This window comes from Bubalus kerabau, chromosome 12 (genome assembly GCF_029407905.1).
Source record: "Bubalus kerabau isolate K-KA32 ecotype Philippines breed swamp buffalo chromosome 12, PCC_UOA_SB_1v2, whole genome shotgun sequence".
NCBI classification, from domain to species: domain Eukaryota; kingdom Metazoa; phylum Chordata; class Mammalia; order Artiodactyla; family Bovidae; genus Bubalus; species Bubalus kerabau.
Window position 1 is genome coordinate 60,220,527 of NC_073635.1, and position 27,684 is coordinate 60,248,210.

At 35.1% G+C, this 27,684-nt stretch overlaps 1 long non-coding RNA gene across 1 annotated transcript; it reads right to left on the minus strand.

The window, feature by feature from the left end:
* Positions 1 to 134: 134 nt before the first annotated feature.
* Positions 135 to 25,093, minus strand: LOC129624155 (uncharacterized). The gene is made up of 3 exons (XR_008700785.1): positions 24,763 to 25,093; positions 11,009 to 11,162; positions 135 to 204 (listed from the first exon to the last, which is right to left on the minus strand). It is a non-coding gene; the product is annotated as an uncharacterized LOC129624155 (long non-coding RNA).
* Between the last annotated feature and the right edge of the window lie 2,591 nt (positions 25,094 to 27,684).

Below are 27,684 nucleotides of genomic sequence, written 5' to 3' on the forward strand. Positions count from 1 at the left end.
GAAATTACCATATATTCTTATTACAAATTTAAAAAGTAAATATAAGCTTTGTTTTATCAGAAAATTTGGTCCTTGATGTACAAAAATTCTTCTGGGATATGGTTATGAATCAGTAGTTCCGATCTTTAGGCAGTGTCCAGTTTATTAAAATATTTATTTAAAATAAGTGTGGCCAAATGTTATAAGAGCACCTTGTTTAGAATTCTGAAAAATAGATGTAAGACAGTGTCGCTGATAAAACACAAATATTATTTATTACTTAAGTATATAGAAATGTGTATCCAAAGTTACAGGTGCACATATATAGCACATTTAAATAGTAATTACTGTAGCAAAGAATCATTATTATGTAACTGTTGTGTGAAGAAGATTTCACTAAGTTCCTTCTTTAGCCATAACCTATGTAGAGTCTCCTCTAGGGAGGATCAGCTTCTGTTCTGAAAGCTTAATTGTTAATTATCATATACAATCCTCTGTAATAATGCTAATTAGTTTCTAAGTGGCTGTACAACTATTCTCAGAGCTATCATCTTTCCAGTTGACAAGAAATATTGTGATATTTTAATGTTCTATGAGTGCAATACGGTAGAAGACATAGTGAAGACAAAAACTGTTGAACGGCAATTGGCAATTCTGAACCAGTCTCTCACCTACTGTTCCATTAAAATCCTCAATGTTATTTGATGAAGACTATAATAAGAAATTTGGAAATGGCTCCATAGAAAACCATTCAGTACTCTACGAAAATTTTGTGTTGTTACACTTGATTTTTTAAACTGCTTTCTTTTCATAGTATTAGGAAGAGTTGCATTTATTTTTTAACAAGCTTATTTAGAAAAAAACAGCCTATATATTTTCATATTCTAATGTGCTTAACTACTTTCCCATTAAAACATTATGCATAAAATTATATTTTGTAATTAATATTAGATTAGATAACAGACATCATTTAAAAGCAAATAATATAATCAATTAAAGTGATATAATTTTCAGACTTTACATATTATTAGCAGTTTTATGCATTTAATAGATATAATTCATAAACATGATTATGGTGATGATAAGGAACTGAATGTCTAAATGCCAGATTCTACAGTAAGGATTAAACTGAAATCTAATTTATTTTGCCTTTGTTGATAGCCTTTTCCATCTAACATTACATTTTTCAATGTATTGTAATGTGCATGGTATTTATTATTAATATATGTGTGTAAGTAAACGTCGCTCAGTCGTGTCTGACTCTGCAACCCTATGAACTTATCCAGGTCAGAAAACTGGAGAGGGTAGCCTTTCCTGTCTCCAAGGATCTTCCTAATCCAGGTCTCCCACACTGCAGGTGGATTCTGTACCAGCTGAGCCACCAGGGAAGCCCAAGAATAATGGAGTGAATAGCTTTTCTCTTCTCCATAGGATCTTCCTGACCCAGATATGGAACCGGGGTCTCCTGCACTGCAGGCGGATTCTTTACCAACTGACCTATCAGGGAAGCCCCAATATGTGTCAGTATATTTATATCTATATAATCTTTTTTTTTATTTTATTTTTTAAACTTTACATAATTGTATTAGTTTTGCAAGTCATAAATTTCAATATTTGTTTGGTATATTCACACATGTAATATCCAATCTGAATTTTAATAGTTTATATTAAGACAGAAATAAAAAGCCTTGATCATCAGAATAATACCTGTGTGTATGTGTTAGTTGCTTAGTCTTGTCTGACTCTGCAACCCCATAGACTGTAGCCCACCAGGCCCCTCCGTTCATGGGAATCTCCAGCCAAGAGTACTGGAGTGGGTTGCCATTTCCTTCTCCAGAATAATACTTAGATACTCCTAAACTGCTAAATGGACTACAGATTGCAAAATTACAGGTTTTTCTTTAAATGATGAAAGATATGATTTATTTTATTTCCAAATTAATTGCTTTTAAAATATTCACCAAATAAATGTATGTATCTTGAATTATTTTTAACAATAATCTAATAGTTTTCTGATTTTATATGTATGACGTCTAGCTTCTATTTTCCATTTATTTTGTTAAATATAGAACTATTGGTTTATGTGAAAGATAAATCAAGCTTTTCTTACAAAATTTCTATAAATGAATAACATTTTTATTGTGTTATGTGCATACTTCAAAATAACAAAGAATCTGTTAGCAAACATGATATTTTAACATACAATATAGCATGTTTGTATATACAAGTGTGTATACACTGTAAAATCCTACTATAGATTCCCATAACCCTGGGAAGTTCTCTAATGCCCCATTGAAATTTTCTTTTGCCATCCTCCAGCCTAGGGCATCCATTGATCTTCTAACTATCACAATATTTCTATCATTTCTAGAATTTAATGTAGACTTTATGGTATGTAATCTCTTTTGTCTAGTTTTTCATTTTACATAATAAATTTGAGATTTATTCATGCTGAAATTATTGTATCTATTGACTTATTGGTTTTTATTACTTTTGGAAGTCTTTTAGCCATGATTTTCCTGTTTAATTTTTTGCCTCCTTCTCTTGCTTCAATTTAAACATATGAGAGCCTGTATGATATTGTCCCACAAGTCACTGAAGTTCAATTTTCTTTTTGTTTTTACTCTTATATCTGTGCTCTATTTTCTGTAATTATTTTCCTTCTGTAATATCTAATCTGATATTCATTTCATCTATTGTATTTTTATTTCAGACACTTTATTTTTCATTTTTTCTAAATTATTCAACAAATGTATATTTACAATATCTGTTATAGTACATTTGAGAATTCCACGGACAGAGGAGCCTGGCAGGCTACATTCCATGGAGTCCCAAAGAATTGGACACAGCTAATTCTAACACTTTCACTTTTCACCCTCTCAATCTTTATCTTTTTAAGCAAATACTTAAAACTAATTGGATAGTGTGCCAATCTTACAATTATGTTCATTATATAGTAGGACAATTACCAACTATTACACAATGGAAGAAGTCCATGAATATGTAACAGTAATGCATTTTATTTAATCTTGCTACCTCCTTTGCAGCTGAATTATTTCATATTACTCATTTTACCATTTTCAGATCAATTATCATTCTTCTTAGAACAAAGATATAATCAACATAAACAATGCATAATTCTCTATTCTTAATGTTGCCTACTAATATAATAATTGCTCAAAGAAGGTGATTCCTTTTTTAAACAAAATATTTTTCTCTAAAAAATACATTTTTAACTAAAATTTTAGACTTCTGATGCAGAGTTTAATTAATCTTACTCTTAATAGCATAGTGATGCCAAAGATTCATAAAAAATCCTTTATGATTTTAATTTTTCATTGAAAACTGATTTCCCACTCATTTTCCTCTCATCGTTCCAGCACTGCTATATAAACATACTCTGATATTTTTGACAGAAACCCTTAAGTGTTCATGAGTCTGCAAAAAATGCACACTTGTGGTTTTGTTTTGTAGTTTTGCTTTCACATAATTGAAATTGTGCTATGAAATTTAAACATGTTTCCATGTTTTTGTAGGGAAGTAACTGATATCTTCCTAGATGATTATTTCTTACTGATGGTCACTAAGTTATGACTTTGCTTACATGAATAACATGGACATCTCCATAATAACTTCATACATATTTATACTAAGTTTGGCTCATCAGGACAAAAGGCGTATCCGTATTTGATGTAAATATTGCAAAATTCCCTTTAAGAAACTGTAATCAAAAATCTTCCAGCAAACAAAAGCCCAGGTCCAGACGGCTTCACAGCTGAATTCTACCAAAAATTTAGAGAAGAGCTAACACCTATCCTGCTCAAACTCTTCCAGAAAATTGCAGAGGATAGTAAACTTCCAAACTCATTCTATGAGGCCACCATCACCCTAATACCAAAACCTGACTAAGATCCCACAAAAAAGAAAACTACAGGCCAATATCACTGATGAACATAGATGCAAAAATCCTTAACAAAATTCTAGCAATCAGAATCCAACAACACATTAAAAAGATCATACACCATGACCAAGTGGGCTTTATACCAGGGATGCAAGGATTCTTCAATATCCGCAAATCAATCAATGTAATACACCACATTAACAAATTGAAAAATAAAAACCATATGATTATCTCAATAGATGCAGAGAAAGCCTTTGACAAAATTCAACATCCATTTATGATAAAAACTCTCCAGAAAACAGAGTAGAAGGAACATACCTCAACATAATCAAAGCTATATATGACAAACCCACAGCAAACATTATCCTCAATGGTGAAAAATTGAAAGCATTTCCTCTAAAGTCAGGAACAAGACAAGGGTGCCCACTTTCACCATTACTATTCAACATAGTTTTGGAAGTTTTGGCCACAGCAATCAGAGCAGAAAAAGAAATAAAAGGAATCCAAATTGGAAAAGAAGAAGTAAAGCTCTCACTGTTTGCAGATGACATGATCCTCTACATAGAAAACCCTAAAGACTCCATCAGAAAATTACTAGAACTAATCAATTACTATAGTAAAGTTGCAGGATATAAAATCAACACACAGAAAACACTTGCATTCCTATACACTAATAATGAGAAAACAGAAAGAGAAATTAAGGAAACAATTCCATTCACCATTGCAACGGAAAGAATAAAATACTTAGGAATATATCTACCTAAAGAAACTAAAGACCTATATATAGAAAACTATAAAACACTGGTGAAAGAAATCAAAGAGGACACTAACAGATGGAGAAATATATCATGTTCATGGATTGGAAGAATCAATATAGTGAAAATGAGTATACTACCCAAAGCAATCTATAGATTCAATGCAATCCCTATCAAGCTACCAACAGCATTCTTCACAGAGCTAGAACAAATAATTTCACAATTTGTATAGAAATACAAAAAACCTCGAATAGCCAAAGCGATCTTGAGAAAGAAGAATGGAACTGGAGGAATCAACCTACCTGACTTCAGGCTCTACTACAAAGCCACAGTTATCAAGACAGTATGGTACTGGCACAAAGACAGAAATATAGATCAATGGAACAAAATAGAAAGCCCAGAGATAAATCCACGCACATATGGACACCTTATCTTTGACAAAGGAGGCAAGAATATACAATGGATTAAAGACAATCTCTTTAACAAGTGGTGCTGGGAACTCTGGTCAACCACTTGTAAAAGAATGAAACTAGAACACTTTCTAACACCATACACAAAAATAAACTCAAAATGGATTAAAGATCTCAACGTAAGACCAGAAACTATAAAACTCCTAGAGGAGAACATAGGCAAAACACTCTCTGACATACATCGCAGCAGGATCCTCTATGACCCACCTCCCAGAATATTGGAATTAAAAGCAAAAATAAACAAATGGGACCTAATTAACCTTAAAAGCTTCTGCACATCAAAGGAAACTATTAGCAAGGTGAAAAGACAGCCTTCAGAATGGGAGAAGATAATAGCAAATGAAGCAACTGACAAACAACTAATCTCGAGAATATACAAGCAACTCCTACAGCTCAACTCCAGAAAAATAAATGACCCAATCAAAAAATGGGCCAAAGAACTAAATAGACATTTCTCCAAAGAAGACATACAGATGGCTCACAAACACATGAAAAGATGCTCAACATCACTCATTATCAGAGAAATGCAAATCAAAACCACTATGAGGTACCATTTCACGCCAGTCAGAATGGCTGCGATCCAAAAGTCTACAAGTAATAAATGCTGGAGAGGGTGTGGAGAAAAGGGAACCCTCTTACACTGTTGGTGGGAATGCAAACTAGTACAGCCACTATGGAGAACAGTGTTGAGATTCCTTAAAAAACTGGAAATAGACATGCCTTATGATCCAGCAATCCCACTGCTGGGCATACACACTGAGGAAACCAGAAGGGAAAGAGACACGTGTACCCCAATGTTCATCGCAGCACTGTTTATAATAGCCAGGACATGGAAGCAACCTAGATGTCCATCAGCAGATGAATGGATAAGAAAGCCATGGTACATATACACAATGGAGTATTACTCAGCCATTAAAAAGAATACATTTGAATCAGTTCTAATGAGGTGGATGAAACTGGAGCCTATTATACAGAGTGAAGTAAGCCAGAAAGAAAAACACCGATACAGTATACTAACGCATATATATGGAATTTAGAAAGATGGTAACAATAACCCTGTGTACGAGACAGCAAAAGAGACACTGATATATAGAACAGTCTTATGGACTCTGTGAGAGAGGGAGAGGGTGGGAAGATGTGGGAGAATGGCATTGAAACATGTAAAATATTATGTATGAAACGAGTTGCCAGTCCAGGTTCGATGCACGATACTGGATGCTTGGGGCTGGTGCACTGGGACGACCCAGAGGGATGGCATGGGGAGGGAGGAGGGAGGAGGGTGCAGGATGGGGAACACATGTATACCTGTGGCGGATTCATTTTGATATTTGGCAAAACTAATACAATTATGTAAAGTTAAAAACAAAATAAAATTTAAAAAAAATCTATAAAGATATGAAAAAAAAAAGAATGACTATTTCAACTTACTAACTTTTCAAGACAATGCTCTCTTTACAAAAATACTGTACTTCCAAATTGTCTATATCCAAAACAATTCTTTGATAATCTAGGTGTATGATTATCTTTATTTGGATGGATATAATTTTGTATGTCATCACTAATATAATTTTTATTCTGTATCACAGTGACATGGACTATTTCTTGCAGCCTTTCAGTGTATATTCAGTTTATACACTGGATTATCATTTCCATGGTCAATATTTCATTAAGTACTTCTGCAATACTATTGTTCTTCCTTCTTGTTCCCAAGTGTTAACTATCTTTTTAGATTTTAATTTTTATTTCTTAATTTTAATTCTTCTAGTTTTTCCCACGTGAATACATTTTGATTTGCTTTATATTCTCCATGCCTAGGCTAGTTATATCCTCCTGTAGCTAAAAATCTAAATTATTCCCTACAGTGAGTTCATCACACGAGTGGAGGAGGGGTGTACATTTAAGATTGCTACGTAAACCTCATCATTCCATGTGAGCTCAAGTTATGTCCAAATCATTGTACTATAGACTTTACCCTTGCTTTTAAGTGTAGCTTTCCTTTTCATTATTCCCTATTCCAAGGATTATGTAAAAGAGTGTTCAGAGGTCTGCAGTCCAGTCATCTTCAAGTTCTTGGCTCCTTAAACTAATAATAAAAGTCTATCATCTTCTTAATATTACTCTACCTGTTGGTTCAAAAAGTTTGAAAGGCAGCTATGCCGCCTTTTTGGTATGAGTGGGTCTGGCAGGAATCTAGGATTACAAAGTCTGAACACACGGTGCATAATAATGAAATCATTTCTCATGTTTTGTGTTATTTTAGAGAGTTTGTAGCACCACAAACTAGCATCACAAACATCCCTACTGCCTCAAAAGTATGAATTGATATTTGTGAATACAACCTTGGTCAGGTTTTCAACTTTGACCTCAATATCACGTTATGTTACCTCTAGCTTCAAGCCCTCAGACTCACAACATGAAGGTAAAGGGGAAAACTCTAGACTTTTCTCTCCCAGAATATTCCTACAATTTGATTCCTTAGTTCTCTCCAACCAAAAGCTTCCGTTTCTCACAATAATTGTAACCTAGCTACTGCCTAATTCTTCAGGGTTGTTTTCTTTTCTTTTTTTCGCCATACGTTTCTCATTATTGGGTTTGAATTTTATCAGTGCTGAAATTAAAAAAAATATATTGGAGGGTAACTGCTTAATAATATTCTGTCAGTTTCTGTCATACATAAACATGAGTCAGCCACAGGCATACATAGGTTCCCCTCCTTCCTGAACCTCTCTCCCATCCCTCACCCCTCCCACCCCTCTAGTTTCTCACAGAGCACTGGGCTGAATTGATACAACCACTATGGAGAACTGTATGGAGATTCTTTAAAAAACTAGGAATAGAACTAACATATGACCCAACAATCTCACTACTGGAAATATACACTGAGAAAACCATAGTTGAGAAAGATACATGTGCTCCAATGTTTGCTGCAGCACTTTTTACAATAGCTAGGACATGGAGGCAACTTGGATGTCCATTGACAGAAGAATGGATATAAAATTTTTATTTTATTTTATTTTATTTATTCAACAATTGGAGCCACTAGCTGGTTCTTATTTGTCTTCTTATTCCACTAAACATTTCAATTCTGAGTCAATCAAGAAATAACTAAAAAATTCTGCCTTCAGGCTTCCCTGGAATACAGGAGACCTGGGTTTGTTCCCTGGGTTGGGAAGATCCCATGAAGAATGGAATGACAACCCCTTCCAATTAGCTCATGTTAAGTCACAGTCTAAAAACTACATCAAATGACTTACAGACCACTACATTTCTCATAAATTTTAATCTATTCCACTCAAATTCAGAAACTGAGTTGTGGCATTTGGAGCTGTTATGCAGTGTCAGGTCATGCTTAAATTTTCTCAAAGACAAATTTGTCATATTTTCCTTCTCTCTTGACTAAATGTATAGGACTGAATGTTCTGTCCTGACTTTCAATGTCTCTCTTGTTATCACTTCTTGAAAACAGTAGTTTGCTCAGCAAAAAGCTTTTTCCCTCAAGTTAACAAAACTGATTCTTAGAGAATATTTACATTCTCCACTATGTGAAAGTTTAAAAAAAAATCTGTTTTATGGTTTACTTGATTTAAATTTATTTTTAACTTTTCTCAACATTCTTGTTTTATTTTTAATCAAAGTTTGGATTTCCTTCTGGCTTTCCAGAATTCAATTCTTTGAAAAAGAGAGGTAAGGGAAATGACAGGAGGCTGAAAACTTGTACTGATTTTAAGGCTTTTATTAAAAACACACCATAAAATTTCTACATCTTTGTAAAACAGTAATCAGATGATTCTACCACACTCATGGATGCTCTTCTAAATTAGTTTGGGTTCCTGAATGATACTCATTCCGATCAACTAACCTGCCACCATCCTTCATGATGTCAAGAGCTATTAAACCTGGCCTTAAACCCATCCACTGCAGCAATTTTCATTTCATTCCACTTTAACTTTATATCCCACTGCCACACCAATACATCATAATCAGAAATACACAGTCTCTGAACTCTTAAAATGAAATATTCTACTTGGCATAATATTAATCCTTTCTCATCTAAGACTCCTAAACTCACTCTCGCACTACACTTACTCTTTTAATGCTCTTAGTGAACTATACCATTTATAAAAATCTGTGTAATATAAATGAACAATGTAAACAGTAATAACAAGAGAACTCAAGCACACAAGAAATAGTGTATGTGTGTACACTTGTATGTATCTCTAGTTTTCTATATATACATATATGCATATTTCTTTTATATAAATAAATGTATTTCATACTTTTAATGTATATTGATATATATGTGTAAATAATATATATAAAATGTGTGTATATGAACTCCAAAATATGTATGTGTGTATATTATATACATGCACACACATACATACATTTATGTGTATCTCCAGTGCCTTATCAAATACCCTCCCAGTGACAACTGTTAATTTACACAGTATTTTCTATATTCCAAGCACTATATTAGACCTAAAGAGAAAGAACAGATATCAGTTGAAAAATTGAAGAAATACATTGCCTTTGTTGCTCTCACGTTCAAATATATACCTTTCAGAGTATGGGAAAGCATGCAACAATTATAACTTTGTTTTCTAAATGGTAATAAATACTATGCAGAAAACAAAGCCAACAGTGTCATAAGGGTTGTTGATTGTGAGAACTTGCAACTTTTAAGCGTGTCGTTCAGACAGTCTTCACTAAGCAGGTACAAATGCACTTTCACTCACATTTCATGGCCAAAGCAAAAACTTGGCTACCCCTAACTTCATAATGATCCTCTCCTATGCAAAAAATTGGAAGAGAACTGTACACTGGTGACTAATGATACTTTCACATCAAGTTATTCTTGTTGGAAGGCATGACAATGAATTTAGCACTGCAGAGTAGCTACAGGTATATAGAAAACATAAAATAGCATTAGTACTATGAATTATGCTGTATATAGTAAGAAATGATCAATTAACAAGATTATGAAGAAAATTATTTGCAATATTGGATGCTAGGCACTAGATAAATACAATCTGAAGAGATTCCTTCTCTATAAGAGATTAAAATTTAGATTGACATACTTACAAAGCAAAATCACTTGTAAATGGAACTTTGACCCAACCAAACTTTGATGTTTAAGGATACCATATTCAACTGTCTGTTTACCAGTTTCTCTTATTTAGGAGATTATAAATTTATTTTAGGCACAGAATCTAGCATCATTCCTGAAATGTAGCAAGCAATAAATAATAATTGATAAAGAGAGGAAAAAATTTACATTTGTGAGATCATGAAACTCAGGTTTTAAAGTAGCATCTTTTTCACATTTTATTTTGAAATGATGAAACAAACAAAAGTTATTCATTTTCAGTTATGAGTATGTGTGAGAAGGAGATAATGTCAAAACTATTTTTTTGTCTCTAGACTTCAATTCTGGAAAAATTTTACTTCTTAGGTATGTGTTATGTGAATTCTTAGATGAATTTTTCCAGTAGTAGAGTAGTAATTTTTGTTTGGAATTCAAGCTTTCTTCAGCTATAATCAAACACCTTTCAGTCTTCTGGGGCTAAGGTTTTAAGATAAAGGTATTTGCCACAATTCACTATTAAAAAAAAAAGTGAAGAAAAAATTGAAAATTAAAAACAGAGAATAATTGCCTAGTTTTGACTTGTGAGTGAAAATAGCTCTGACCACTCAGTGACAGAGAATGCAACTGCTGAAACATTAACAATAACAAAGGTAGCCAAGAAAATGACTAGAGTGGACAAGATGCCTTTCCAGTCCATTAGATCACAGCACATCCAGCTAGATTTTTAACATATGTTCTGAGAGTCCTATAAAGTATTAAAATGATCTCTAATTCAATCATAGAGTTTCAGCTAAAGAAACAGCCCAATGTATCGCACCTTTTTCAGCTAATACCAAAGGTCCATTGAAGGAGCAGTGAAAGCACGAGGAAGTCCAGGGCAGCCTGCTTCTCTGGCTCCAGGGCAAGGCTCTCTAGCTTGCCACTGGGTGTCATTGCGATGCAAATGACTGGAAGCCAGGTGTCCTCTGCATCTGAATTGATAGAGAAGGAAACAAAAACAACAAAAAACAAAGCAAGCAGAATCACAGTTTAGAAAACAAATCTTGGCATGTTCAGTGGCATTTTGAGCCTCTAAATAAGACATTTAAATCGATTCATTCAGCAGGATTAAGGAAAAACAACAGAGAATATCAAATTTACCTGCAGGGTTTTATGAGGTGGTAATGGTTGACAAAATTTATAAGAATAAAAAGAATGTTCATCTTCCTCTAATCAAATAGCTTACCATACAGACTTTAGACTTCTTTTTTAAATTAAAAGTTTGAAAAAGTATATTGGTGTGATGCATTTCAAAAAGAAAAAGATACACAAATGAAAATCAGAATATATCGTTATTCCAAAAAAAGCTTAATCACTACATTCTAGACAAAACAGATGATATTATTATAAAATGATACAATTAACCAGAATTAACTATATATTTCAAAAGAACATATAATTATTCATTATTTTTTTTTCCTAAGGATATGGGTTCTGAGCTCTATGATCTATGAGCAAAACAAAACCCCTACTGAAGTGCAATTCCTATATCTTCAACTGTTTGCCAAATGTTCAAAATCATAAAATTAAATTTACAAAAGATCTATTCAAACATTTGCAATGAAAGAGAATATTTATTATAAAAAAATGATGCTGGGTAAGTTCTAAACTCCGCTTCACTCTCTGTATAGATCTTTTTTACTTCCCTTTGTGTCATTGGTATACAGACGTTGTGTTAGATTTCAGGGCTATTCACCAAAGACTTCTGGGCTGTTTCGATAAAGAAGCACATGATTGGACTGTGTTTCTCTGACCTGTTAAAGTTAGGAATGGACCTATGACTTGATTTGGCCAATGGGGTAATTTAAGTGACAGGAGACATTTCTGGCAGAAGTATTAAAAGTCACAATGCTATTTATATTGTTTGTTTCTTCTGCATCTTGAAAGCAAAGACAAAATGAAATGAAAATGATCTGTGTTTTCTAGCAAGGCTAACATTAAGCTAACCAACTCATGTTGGGAAAAGTATAATAAAATTTTGTTTTACTAAGCCGCTGGAAATCCACTATAAAGAAAGCTTTATTGATGAACTGATGCTTTTGAACTGCCGTGTGGGAGAAGACTCTTGAGAGCCCCTTGGACTGCAAGGAGATCAAACCAGTCAATCTTAAAGGAAATCAGCACTGAATAATCATTGGAAGGACTGATGCTGAAGATGCGAAAGAAATGACTAATTCGAAAAGATCTCAACGCTGGGAAAGATTGAAGGCAGGAGGAGAAGGGGATGACAGGATGAGATGATTGGATGGTTTCACCTAGTTCTGGGAGTTGGTGATGGACAAGGAAGCCTGGTGTGCTGCAGTCCATGGGGTTGCAAAGAGTCGGACATGACTGAGTGACTGAACTGAAGCCACTGGACTTTAAAATAGTTTGCTACTTACTACCTTAGCGTAGATGACCCCATTTTGCTATAAATAGAAATAGGCAGTCACAGAGGAGATGCTGCTTTAACAAATAACTGCAATGTGTGGCACATTTCACAAGTCCTGCAGTGAGCAGAAAAAGGGAGAACTCTTATTGCAGTACGGGGAAAATAATGATTCAGGCAATAGAGTGATAAAAAGAACTGGTAAACTGGCTAGTTTTGTTAATGAGAAGACATCATGGATGTAATGACCTTATAACTCTTGGACAAAAAGTTGGAAAAAATATTAGAAGCATGTGTGATTGGCTATTGACAGGAAAAAAATCAGGTATCATGTATAAATTTTCATGTTTGATAAAAGGAATGGAAAGATATAAAGAGTAGAAATTCTTGGCCGTTTTAAAATACAGCTGCTTCTCACACACATTTCTAATATATATATATATATATATATATATATATATATATGAAAGCTTTGGACTACAAAATCATTTAAAATTCATCATTATATTAATCATGAAATCAATCATACGTATATAACACTGTTTATTTTTTTTATTCTTTTTTTATCTTTATTTTTTTTTAATTTTATTTTATTTTTAAACTTTACATAATTGTATTAGTTTTACTGTTTAAACCTCTTTTTAGATTAAGAAGTCTCAGATTGAAGGACTAATAGTGTGGTTTGCAATAAACCTGGTGTTTTAATGGGACAGAATACTTCAGGGGAAAAAAGCTAATCATTTCTTCCAGTCTAGCATTGTGGGTCCATAGTACCCAAGACTGAATCATAAAGGGAGGTATAGGAATAGGAAAGCAAAGATGTATATAAATATAAGTAGAGATTGTGAAAATTATCATGAGTAGTATCTGTAATCAAAGAAATAAAAATAAAAGCCAGTTAAAATAAGGAGAGTTATACTGACACTTCTGCATAAATCAAAGAGGCTAAAAACTTTTGAAATTTAAAGCTTGCCTTGGTGCTCCACCTCAATAATCTGCTGAAAGGAAATAGGATAAAAATATTTTCACTTTATCAAGTTGCTAATGCCAAAAACCAATATAAGTAAAAAGATAATCTAGAAAGTGAAAAGGGTTTCTAGAGAATAATGAACAGGGATTCTACTTCCAGGGAGCAAAAATAAGGTCTCATCAAGTGTCCCCTTTCTTCACGAAGACACCAAAGCATCAACGAGATATCCTGGATTTGGAGCTCAATCTCATAACTATAAAGAAATTTTGTCCCACTTGGGAGCCTAAGGGATATGTAGAGTTTATGTAGAAGGTGATGCTACTGCTGGATGTATTTCCTAAGAAATTAAAAGCAGGATCTCAAAGAGATATTTGCATGTCCATATTCATAGCAACATTATTCACAATAGCAAAGAGGTGGGAGCAACCCAAAAGTCTGTGGACAAATGAATATCTAAACAAATGTGGTGCATAGCCTTAAAAAAGGAAGACAATTCTGTCTCACACTACTAAATGAAGATTTCATGTTTGGTGAAATAAACCCATCATAAAAGGACAATTACTGTATGATTCCACTTACATGAGGTGTTTAAAGTAATCAAATTCATAGATACCAAAAGCAATGTGGTTACCATGGGTTGGGGGGATGGGGTAAAGGTACAGAATTTCAGTTTTGTAAGATGAAAAAATACTGGAGATGAGTTTTACAACAGCGTGACTGTACCTAATGTCACTGAACTTAGGTTAGAACACTTGGAAATGTAATTTCTAAAGTAAATTTTATAAAGTTTTTTACTACAGTTAAAAAGTTTACTTATTTACTATTATTTTAAAGTTGCTTTATTTTATTCTAACACATCTACAAATCTGTCCTATAATATGTAACATAGTACAAATAGTCTTTGGTTTTCTACTTAAGAAAAAAGAATAAGGGATTTATATATAAATATATATATATATATTTCTACACAAACTGTTATTGTATGAAACTGCTAATGATCAAAACAAAAACATAAAATATATTATTTGGCACATGGAATTGATATTCTAGTTCTACACTCTCATTAATTTATTAATCAGGTAACAAAATTGCATTAGCTAGCTTGCTTTCTCTTGGACTTTTACTTTAGATCAGGAAGAAAAGGAATGCAAAACACAGTTAACAAATAGCAAAAATGTACCATGATAAAGGTCTACAGAAAGGCTATTGTGATAAGGAGGGGCTCTGATCCTGTTTTTAACAACATAACAAATTAGCTAATCTGAATTTTTTTTTGCTAAAAAACACCTCCTCCAGTTAAAAGGATACATGAAACAACAACATGTTAATATCAAAATAGAGATAAAGTTTAGCATTGGTAGACCCTCATTTTAAGAACTAGTGCAAGGTGTGTATGCAGAAAAATAAGACTGCCTTTATAACTACTACATAATAAATGCTTCCCTCATATAGTAAGAGTTGAGGGATGTATGAATAAAAGATAAGGTTAGCCAAGTGGAAAGAAAATGGGGAATAGAGTAGGCATGAAAAGAAATGCATTGCAGATATATGAAAGGTCATCCTGAGGTACAGGAATGGGATCAGAGGACAGACCCAGAGGATATATGTAGATTTCAGTATCAAAAGCTAGTAATATCCATGTTACAATGTCTTACTATATCAGGAAGATGTTGTATTATTAACCAGGCAAGGGGATATAGGGAAAGGTCTTAATAGCTAGTTGATATTCAGATTGTATTTCTAAAAGAGATATTATAACAGTTTTGGGGATAGATTGTAATCAGAGGTAAATAAGCATGTTAAAAAAAGAATAATATGGGGCATGTGAATGAAAATTTTATGAATCTAGAAGAGCTTCTGTGAATGAATGTGTGAGAAAGGAGAAAAGAAAGAATTTACTTTTTTTGCTAAGTGTCTGGGAGGATATTGATCACATTTATTGAGGTAAGAATTAACCAGAAGGGAAAAATATGGGATGATAAGTGGGAATGAGAAAAATGTTTGCCTGTTTTCAGTAGGGAGTGACTTAGAAGGAATGAATGGTGCAATTCCAGTGTTTTTGTTAAAAACTGAGGGCTCAAGGCTTCCTTTACTAACATACATACAATCTTGGCAAATATAAACATAGTTATGTTACTTTCATGATTTCTTATTGAGCTTAACATGTTAACTATGGCAAAATATTACACAGAATAATATTCATATGTGCAGGATACAATCAAATAATTAAAAATAACATTTTCCTCTATATAGTTGAGCCATGGGAACAATAGACTAAAAAAAAAATGTTATACTTAAGAGTAGTCCAAAGAATTCAAACACACAGACGCTACCAAGAAAGAATAACTTAGTGTTTTGGTAACTGTGTATGCACCTTGGTTACCATTTCTTAGTGATTCAGAGGTGCTAAATCCATGTCCTGGTTAGTGACAGCAGAAATCACACATTCAATCTGACATCTTCCTAGGAAGCAATCTGTATTTGATATGCATTGAGATATGCTCAAGTGTTTCCAAATTTCATGCGATGCAGGACTCCAGACCTTCTGGACTCAATTTTACTGGACTCACTCTTACTAAGGAGTACTGACTGCTAAGCAAAAGGTGGTCTGATGGGGGGCATATCCAAAGTAAAAAAGCTCAGAAGCATCTCTCTGTAGGGAATCTTGGTCCAAAAGAAGGTGTTTTAGTATCAGTTCTAAGAGTAGATGCTGCTATTTTCAATCCCCAGCCCCTTTCTTGGCCTGCTTTCCATCCTTCAGCTCTGTTATTGTTGCCTCCTTCTTTTTTTAAGAATTCAGCATGGCCAAATGAGATACTTTGGGCTTCCCTTGTGGCTCAGCTGGTAAAGAATCTGCCTGCAATGTGGGAGACCTGGGTTCGATCCCTGGGTTGGGAAGATACTCTGGAGAAGGGAAAGGCTACCCACTCCAGTCTTCTGGCCTGGAGAATTCCATGGAATATACAGTCCATGGGGCTGCAAAGAAGACATGACATTGCCTAATGCCTGACTGGCATGGGGATGCCAAAGACAACCTGTTGTCTCAAGGTGAAAAAAAAAAAAAAAGTTCTAAGATGTGCTCCAGGACTTGTCTGAGTTTCTAAAGCTAAGGATATATTCTTGCTTAACTTTCTTTTTATATCCCTTCTTGCTTTCTCAATTTCCCTCCATCTGAAAGCATTCCCCAAATAATACTTGAACAAGAATCCCCACCTCAGGATCTACTCCTAGAGAATAACTGACCTAAGTCAGCTATTTTTTTTCCAAAGTGAGTAGTTCCATTCAACATTATTACCTTAAATTAAAAGTCCTTTCAGCTGACTAGGCCGGAACTTTCTGAGTTAAAGCTCTTGGATTTTCTCACTCATTCCCTTATATAGGTATTTAGATTTCTCCAGATTGCTATTACTCTCTCTCTCTCTCTGTATATATATGAGGCTAAAGAACTCTTGTGGTATAGCTAGTGCAACGGAGGACTGAGTGTGACCATCACATTTTTTTTTTCTTTTCTGTTGCAGAAAGAAAATTCTCTTAGGTAAATTTTATGATAGAAATAGAATCCATTATGGATAACAAACCTAAAAGTTAATCATTGATGTAGAAAATGCATTTGAAAAACTCTAACACTTCTGCATGACAAAAACACTCAGTAAACTCTTTCTTCAAGTTGAAAAATGATATCTACAAATAACTTACATCTAATATCAAACTTCGGAGAAGGCAATGGCACCCCACTCCAGTACTTTTGCCTAGAAAATCCCATGGACAGAGGAGCCTGGTGGGCTGCGGTCCATGGGGTCGCTAGACTTGGACACGACTGAGCGACTTCACTTTCACTTTTCACTTTCATGCATTGGAGAAGGAAATGGCAACCAATTCCAGTGTTCTTGCCTGGAGAATCCCAGGGATGGGGGAGCCTTGGTGGGCTACCGTCTATGGGGTCACACAGAGTCAGACACGATTGAAGCGACTTAGCAGCAGCAGCAATATCAAACTTAGAAACTCAAAGTAAGAAATTCTGTTTTCTTACTAAAATCAGGAATAAGGCAATGATGTACCCTCTCACCATTGTTTTTCAACATCTTACTAGAAGTCCTAACTAATATATTAAGAAAAGGAAGGAAAAATGGGAAGGAGGAAATAATAACTGTGTTTGTTCTCAGATAACATTATAGTCTATTGGAAAATCCAAAAGAATCTATGAAACAATACTGGAACTAACTTACAAAGAAGTCACAGGATGTAAGGTTCATATAAAAAAGTCAATTTTCTCCTGTAGGTGAGCAGTAAATGAGTGAAATTAGAAATTAAGAACAAAATATTATTTATATTCATACCCCCAAAATTGAGTACTTCAATATAAATCTAACAAAATTTGGACAGGTTCTATATGAGAAAAACTGTAAAACTTTAATAAATCAAAGAAAAGCTATATAAGTGGAGATATATTCCACATTCACATATAGAAAGATTCAATATTGTCAATATGTCAATAGATTCAATGCAATCCTGATCAAAGTCCCAGCAATTTGTTTTGAAGATATAAAAAGAAATTCTAACCTTTATATAGGAGAGGCAAACTCCCAGAGTACCCACACAAAACTTGAAGAATAGAGTTGGAGAAGCAATACTTCCAGAATCCAAAACTTTATTATAAAGGTAAATAATCAGGACTGTGTGGTGTTGGCAAGATAATAGATGTATAGATAAATGGAATATAGTAGACAGCTCAGAAATAGACTCACAAAAAAATGGTCAACTGATCTTTGACAAAGGAATGAAGGTAATACAATAGAACAAAGATAGTCTTTCAACAAATGTCACTGGAACTGTAGGGCATCCACATGCAAAAAAGGAAACTAGACATAGACTTTATACCCTTTACAAAACTTAACTCCAAATGGCTCACAGATCTAAATTAAAAACACAAAACTACAAAATTTCTAAGAGTATGATGACCTGGGTATACTGAGTATGATGATGAGCTTTTAGATAAAAATTTGAAGACATGATCCATAAAAGAAAGAAATGAAAACCTGGACTTTATTAAAATTAAAACCCCTGCTCTGCAAAAGACAATGTCAAGAGAATAAGAAAACAAGTCATTGACTGGAAGAAAATGTTTTCAAGAGACATATCTGATAAATGATTGTTATTCAAAATATACAAATAAATCTTAAAACTCAACAGACATAAAACAACCTGATTAAAAATGGCCAAGATCTTAATAGGCATATTACCAAAGAAGATATACATATGGTAAGTAAGCATATGCAAAGATGTTCCACATCATATGCTGTCACAGAAATAGAAATTAAAATAAGATACTGTTACCTACCTACTAGAATAGCAGAAATCTGTAACACCAATAATGCCAAATGCTGTTAAGGATGTGAACGCTTTTATTGCTAGTGCGAATGCAAAATAATAAAATAACTTTGGAAGACTGTTTGGTGGTTTCTTACAGAACTAAATATACTCTTACTATACAATCTACCAATTCAACTTATTAAACATAGTTACCCAAAGATGTTGAAAACTTATATTCATGCAATTACCTGCACATGGATATTTTAGAGCAGTTTGATCTACTAATGCCAAAATTTGGAAGTAACCCATAGGTGAATGGCTAAACTGTAGTATTCCAGATATTGGAATATAATTCAGAACTAAAAAGAAATGAGCTATCAAGTCATGAAAGAGGTGGAGGAACCTTAAATGCATATTAATAAGTGGGAGAACCCAATCTGAAAAGGCTAATACTATGATTCCAACTATGTGACATTCTGGAAAAAGCAAAATTATAGAAATAATAAAATGATCACTGAGTTCTAGGTATTGGGTAGGGATGAGTGGGGAATAGTTGGAACACAGGATTTTTACAGATATGAATAAACCCTATATGATATTAAAATGAAGAATATATGTCATCTCCATACAAAACAAATGTACAAAACCAAGAGTGGATTTTGGGTGATACTGATGTCTCAATATATGTTCAGCAATTATAACAAATGTTCCACTCTGGTGAACATTGGTTATAGAGGAGTTGATGTATGTGTGGAGACAGGATGTTTATGGAAAATCTCTGTGCCTTCCTCTTAATTTTGCTGTGAATCTAAAACTGCTGTAAAAAATGTCTATTAAACAAATATGTTGGTAGAAAATCACTTACAAAGAAGAGGCTCAGACTTTTTGAGTTATTATAGAGTACAGATTTTGGAAAGAAACAAAAGAAAAATACGTAATCATATCTATCAATCTAGCTACCAATCTACCTAGAGAGAAAGTTTTTAAATGATCATGGTAGTAAGTTATCCAAAATAAACTGGTTGTTATAGAAAACCAATTTATGTGAAATGCAGTTAATATATTGAATGAGTTGTAGAATGAAAATTGCCATTATATTGGCACAGTGATGATCACTGGGCTTTTCTTTTGTGTAGTGGGGACAAAGATCTGACTGACCTGGATTCCAGAGAATTCAATAGGTGAGAAAGGAGAATAATGTAAATAGAGCACTCCTTGATGATTTGCCTCAAAACAGGAGCATGCAAGATATTGGTAAGTGGAGGAGGATGTTGGATTAAGGATGCTGTTTTTTTCTTTACTTGTTTTGCAGCAAAAAATATTAAAGAATTTCCTTATTTTAATAGGAATTATTCTTGAGGAGGCTTTAAAATAGAAATTCTTTGTAGAGATGCACCAGTGGGATTCAATGCACACATGGAGATTTTGGCCTTGATGGAAATATTTCTAATTCATTCATTTTAAAAGGAAAACAAAGGGAAAAAATTGATAATTTTAACAGTAAGTAGGTATGAGAGATCTCTTCTGATTGTGTACATTAGCTCAGTGACTTTAGAAGCAAAACTGACTGAGAACTGAAAAGAAGGCTTAGAAAACTAGTTGCATAGAAAAATAGGAAAAATGAATTGATATAAATATAGGAGACTTCCTTGAGGGTTATATTGATTAAAGAGAGGTGAGAATGTACACCCTGTGTATATGTGTCCCTAGATATATTCACAAGCTGCCTTTCAGGCAGAATGTAAAATTCAGATGTGGTTTTAAACCACACACCACCCCCCCTCCAATCTCAGAAATTTAATTAAGGGAGAGAGCAAGTTTGAAGATATATGCAAGGAGATAAATGTTGACAACTGGTTCTGTATGCAGAAAAGTCAGGCAGTGAGAGGCTGATGAAAAGTAAAAATTTCAGTAACTTGTAGGTTATGGAAATGTCTATAAAAATTTTAGAATTGGGGTATGATAGTGATTGCATTATGAAGATAGAAGGAGTTAGTTATTAATAGAAAGACAAGATATCGAAATTCAGGAGGTGGTTCAATTATTTCTCACTGAAAATCTAAGTGTGACAATTAGTATGTCTGAGGTCTGGTGGAAGAAAAATTAGAGGAGAAAACATCAAGAAACTATGGAGAATAGATCATACATTTATATTGAATGATATAACTGGCAAAATACAAGGAAGCACACTAAAATCTTTGCTGAATGAGGAGATTACAGAAGGATAGATGACTGCAAACAGGTTGGATCACATTATAATACACAAACACAAGCAAATCAAAGTGCTGGTCTTCTGAGAGTATAGATATTAAAGATTTTGGGGGAGGTTGACTAACTACTGGGAACTGAGATAACCTAGAATAAAGGGCATGATGAGTCTCTCATCTAAATTAAGGAGTTAGTCATGATGATCATGGAAATGTAGTTAGCTATGCTAATTATAGTCTCTCTCTTTTTTTAGTGGGGATATAGTTGCTTTACCATGTTGTTTTAGTTTCTGCAGTGCAATGAAGTGAATCAGCTATATGAATGCATATAGCCCTGCCCTCCCCATCATCCCACCCTAGGTCAACACAGAGTGCTGCTGTATAGCACTCTCTGTGCTGTAGAGCAGGTTCCTACTACATGCCAATACTACATGTGTGTGTATATATATATACACACACACATACATATGCCAATGCTAATCCAATTCATTCCCTCCCTCCCCAGCCTGGTGTCCACATGTCGATTCTCTATGTCTTTGTCTCTATCCCTGCCCTGTAAATAGGTTCATCAGTACCATTTTTCTAGATTCCACATATAAGTGTTAATGTACAACGTTTGCTTTTCTCTTTCTGATTTCAGTTCAGTTCAGTTCAGTCGCTCAGTCATGGCCGACTCTTTGCGACCCCGTAAATCGCGGCACGCCAGGCCTCCCTATACATCACTAACTCCCGGAGTTTACCCAAACTCATGTCCATCGAGTCGGTGATGCCATCCAGCCATCTCATCCTCTGTCATCCCCTTCTCCTCCTGCCCCCAATCCCTCCCAGCATCAGAGTTTTCCAATGAGTCAACTCTTCTCATGAGGTGGCCAAAGTATTGGAGTTTCAGCTTTAGCATCAGTCCTCCCAATGAACACCCAGGACTGATCTCCTTTAGAATGGACTGGTTGGATCTCCTTGCAGTCCAAGGGACTCTCAAGAGTCTTCTCCAACACCACAGTTCAAAAGCATCAATTCTTCGGCACTCAGCTTTCTTCACAGCCCAATTCTCACATCAATATATACACTTTCTGACTTACTTCACTCTGATTGATAGACTCTTGGTTATCCACATCTCTTTTTTATAGGACTGGACACTTAGGCAGGATATTCGTGAATGGAAGTAAAGAAAAATGGCAGGCTCAGAGAGAACATAAGGAGCTGTCTAGGTCTTTCTTCAACCCTGCTATTTTACTATGTGTAGGGAAATATATAGCCTTACAGTTAGTGCTAGAACCTGGATGACAGCAGTATTAAAGTTAAGGGACCACTCTTGGCTTATTCTGACAATTACTTAACAGAGCAAAGCCTAATCTTATATAAGCCAGTATGGTATAAGGCATGGTATTGGACAGTGTATTTTCTTATTAATATCTTTGACTATTATAATAACTGTGAATACTTACCAATGTATTATTTAAAGAATAATCTGATGATATAAATGTGTCCTCAGTGAGGGGAATCAAGAAATTAAAAGGCAAAAAAAAAAATTCAAAATTATTGAATATGCATTAATGAAGAACTGAAACTATCAAATAGCTTTCAATATTTTAGAAATAATTTTTTACAGTAACTTTTACTTTTAACTTTTCTCAATCACTTGGACAATTTTTTAAATAAGCATAGATATGTTTTATTTGTTTTCAGAGGAACCCAAATAATTGTGAAGATTATTGTTTTCTAGTGGAAATAAGTCAAAAAGGAATTTTATTTATCAAATAGAAGTCAGTTATTTTTTTTAATCATGGGACTATTGTATAATTTAGTAAAAGAGAAATTATATGAAAGAATGAAAAATAAAAAGTGATAGAAATTTGACCAAATCATGATTTATCTGAGAGTCATTCAGATACCTTGCTGTATAAATAATTGAGTTGGAAATACTACAACAGACTGTTCTCACCACAATAAAAAGTTACTTTGACCTACTTTGACCATGCTAGGAATGTGACTTTTTCATCTATTTTCACATATTAGAGCTCTTCCATTCACAGTTTTCTTTTGGAAATAGAAGAGAAGAGATGTGTAAAAAATTTACAAGGTGAAAAAATATAAAATAGAACTTCAAAGACATATGAGTCAAAATGAACTTTCAATGTAAGTGAAGTAATATTAAAATCATCCTTTATTGCATTAGCATCATTGCTATTACTACTTATAAACTTAGTATAAAACAGGAAGATTTTAACATGACTGGCAAAAGATAATGTACCAAGGATCAAGTAAATATGATTCAATATTAAAGAATAATGAAAATAATGTTTACCAAAATTAAAATATTTTTGATTATATACCTTTTCACAGACATTGTAATTTTAAGGTAGAAAAACCAAAATATACTCATCTTAAATCAATTTGGTGTATGTGTGGGGGTCATTTCAGGTATTTTGAGTATAGGCAAGTTTATTGATCAAAAAGAAAAGTTGATTTTCAATATATATATATTATTTTTCAATATATATATAGTTGTTTTTCTATATATATTTGTTTACTATATATATATTTCATATATATATGCTTACATTATGATAAGCATACAAAATAATATTATTTTATTCTACTATTAGAATAGTAAAGCACTCTTGAAATGAAAAGATAAAATCCTTGGTTACTGCAGGTTAATAAAATTAGGGTTATTAGGTTGCTTAAAAAATCATTTCATGGGCTGACTTAAAATTTTAAAGTCAATTTACTGGGAATTTCAGGGACTCATGAAGCTGTTAAACACACATATGCACATTCAAACACACATACACACATCACAGACACACACATGCAGACTCTTGGGTAGGTTTTTACTGTAAACTCTGAGTTCTCATGCTTTCAGAAAGTTGTTTGTAAGGTTCTATTTGTATAAAACATACAGTACCAAATTGTAACGTGGAGACTTGGGTCCTGTTTTTGGCTCTGCTAGTTATCAAGTTGATCACCTTAGACAGGTCATCACCCTCTGAATATCCTTTTCTATAGCAGGGATAATAACGAGTCCTACATCACATGCATATTGTGCATGCATAATTTAGAAAGAGCTTGGGAATGGCCTACAGTATAAAAACAGGATCAAATATTTTAATAATTATGAAAAGCAAGAGAAGTTCCAAAAATAGGTTTTTGCCTTCTCCTGAATTTCCTGGATGCCTCTTGAAAGCTTTGTTAAATGCCCACAAGACTCAGGCATTTAAGGTTTATGTAAGTTCTGAGGAAACCACAAAACAATAAACTATAAGAGAGACAGGCAGGGTCCCCATGAAGTTTCTCCGGATTCCCATACTAAATTAAAGGGAAGGTTTACAACGTCCAAAGAAATTAATATCCTGTAAATAAAGGATAAGGATGTTCTCAAATTCTTGGGGGCAGGAATCTGCTTAGGACGCACCAACCTTGGCTTCCCAATGGAACAGTACATCCACTAGAGGGAAAGTAATGGCGTCTACATCATAAACCTGAGAAAACCCCCAGAGACGCTATTGCCAGCAGTTTGCGCCACGGTTGTCATTGACAACCTGGCTGATGTGAGTCATATCCTGCAGGATTACTGACCAGGGAGCTGTGCTGACGTTTGCTGGGGCCACTGGAGCCACTGGTATTGCCACGGCTTGGCTTCTGGACCTGCACTCCGCTCCTGGGCTTCCACTCACCAGATCCAGGCAGCCTTCCAGGAGCCGCAACTCTGGTTATTGATCCCAGGGCTTCCCGCTAGCTCTCACAGAGGCGTCTGGTGTCAGTCTGTCTACCACTGCTGCGAGTATCAGGCTCTCTCCTCTGCTAAGCAGACACTGCCATCTGAGCTACAAGGGAGGTAGCTCCCTCAGTCCATCTAACCGGAAGCAGTCTGGCTCTGGAGTTCTGTGCTTGCCAGGCACTTTTTGGCGGGAAAACTCACAAGGCGTTCACTCCTGTTCTCCACAGATCCTGCAGAGATTGGAAAGGAGGGCTGGGGCTGCCATAAAGGCCATAAACGGGAAGGAATTTCAGAGTGAATAGATTGCTCTTTTCCCCAAGATTACTGTTCTTCAACCAGCTCTTGCGGAAGGCACTGAAACCACTGAGGACTGACTGGGCCTCAGGCCACTGCTGGAGTCAATGCTGCCGCTCCCGCTGCTCAGGCCTCTGAATGGTGACAAGGGCCACTGAGTGGTCTTACTTTGCTTTCCCAGAGGTTTATACAGGAAATGGAAATAAGATTGACAGAAAATACATAGTTTCTAAGTTTCTATGGGGCGGCGAGGGGAGGGGGGGTGGAGGTGCGCAAAAAAACCTGCTTCTTTGTTTGTGGGACTCTTTTGTAGCTTTCATTGCCCTCGGCTTTCACAACTTGGTGTTCTGGGCCCTTCCCCTCACGGCAGTCTCACAAATTTGGGCACTAAATATGAAGTACAAGCCCTTCGCTCCAAAGGTAGAAGCCCCTCAGGGTGCCTACCTGATTGGAGGGTGCTGTGTGGGACTGGGGTTTACAGCGGGAGCGTGACTCAGCATTTCCTACCTGTTTTGATGCAGCAGTTTTCTCATTTGCTCAACCTGTAGGGTTCACTCAGCCAAGTTATGCATTTCTCTCAGGGGTAAATGGCTCCATGTGTGGCTGTACATTCCATACACCTGTGTGAGGAGGGAAGTTCAGGGCATTTTACGTCATTCACTCTCTCTGTCTCTAAGAGAGAGTTCTCCCGCTTTTTGAGAAATAATTCACCAATCTTGATTTTTATTTCCAAAATTTTAGATGTTCACTTATTAAAAAAAAAAAAAGTTATGCTGGTTAATCAGGACATCTGATAGTTTAAATATCATTAAAACTCCTAGAGTAAATTGTTTGGAAAAGTAATAGCAAGTCTAAAGGTTACATGAATGTTATAAATTGTGTTTGTTCAGATCATTCAGTCGCTCAGTCGTGTCCGACTCTTTGGGACCTCATGAATCACAGCATGCCAGGCCTCCCTGTCCATCACCAACTCCCAGAGTTCACCCAGACTCACGTCCATCGAGTCAGTGATGCCATCCAGCCATCTCATCCTCTGTCATCCCCTTCTCCTCCTGCCCCCAATCCCTCCCAGCATCAGAGTCTTTTCCAATGAGTCAACTCTTCACATGAGGTGGCCAAAGTACTGGAGTTTTAGCTTTAGCGTCATTCCTTCCAAAGAAATCCCAGGGCTGATCTCCTTTAGGATGGACTGGTTGGATCTCCTTGCAGTCCAAGGGACTCTCACGAGTCTTCTCCAACACCACAGTTCAGAAGCATCAATTCTTCTGCGCTCAGCTTTCTTCACAGTCCAACTCTCACGTCCATACATGACCACAGGAAAAACCATAGCCTTGACTAGACGAACCTTTGTAGGCAAAGTAATGTCTCTGCTTTTGAATATGCTATTGTGTTAGGTCTGTGGCTATAACTTTTCCCTAAGACTATAATTGCATTTTGGTTTTGCTCTCCATCCTTGATAAAGTATTCCCTGATACTTCATAACTGTCTGTTTAGCAATGTCTTATCCACAAGTAAAATTATTTTAGACTACTCTGCTTTCACATGTTTTCTGAGAATAAAAAAGCAAAGATAAAACCTAGGTAAGTGTTTGATCTACATAGATAACTTTTTAGCTATAATTAAAAAAATACTACATATAAATTAATTAATCAAGTACCAAATCACCTACAAAGTGATAGTGTCAAACTCAAATGCTTCACTGATCCCCAGAAATTAAAGGCTGCGCATTTATTTTTACATTTATTCCAATTTACAAAACCACTTTTAATCACAGACTGTTAGAACTTCCTATTTCAAGCTTTCACAGACGGCCCTAGGAGAAGACACTGGCACCCCACTCAAGTACTCTTGCCTGGAAAATGCCATGATGGAGGAGCCTGGTAGGCTGCAGTCCATGGGGTCGCTACGAGTCGGGCACGACTGAGTGACTTTACTTTCACTTTTCACTTTCATGCATTGGAGAAGGTAACGGTAACCCAGTCCAGTATTCTTGCCTGGAGAATCCCAGGGACAGAGGAGCCTAGTGGGCCGCCGCCTATGGGGTCTCACAGAGTTGGACACGACTGAAGTGACTTAGCAGCAGCAGCAGCAGCAGCAGACAGCCCTGGGTGATGAGAGAATAAAGAAGACTCTGGTAATTTAAAAATTCCTTTAAATAACCTTATATATCTTAAATGCACTTAAAAGATAATCTGAGCATGCATCAGATTCTTTATTATACTGAAAAGAAGAACATAGAACTAGAACTCCGTGAGAAAATAAGTAAACTTCCAAGACTAGCCAAGAACACTAAAATCTTAAGAAAAAAATTAAAGACTGGGATGGTCTACTAGAAATCAAAATATATATATGTGGATTTTAGAGCTAAGAAAACCCATATTCAGATATCAGCTTTGACATTAGATAGGTGTATGGGCTTCCCAGGTAGCTCAGACAGTAAGGAATCTGCCTGCAGTGCAGGAGACCAGGATTCAGTCCCTGAGATGGGAAGATCCCCTGGAGAAGGAAATGGCAACCCACTCCAGTATTCTTGCCTGGAGATATAGGTGTATACTTAACTTCATTTATTGAATGTTTATTTTTT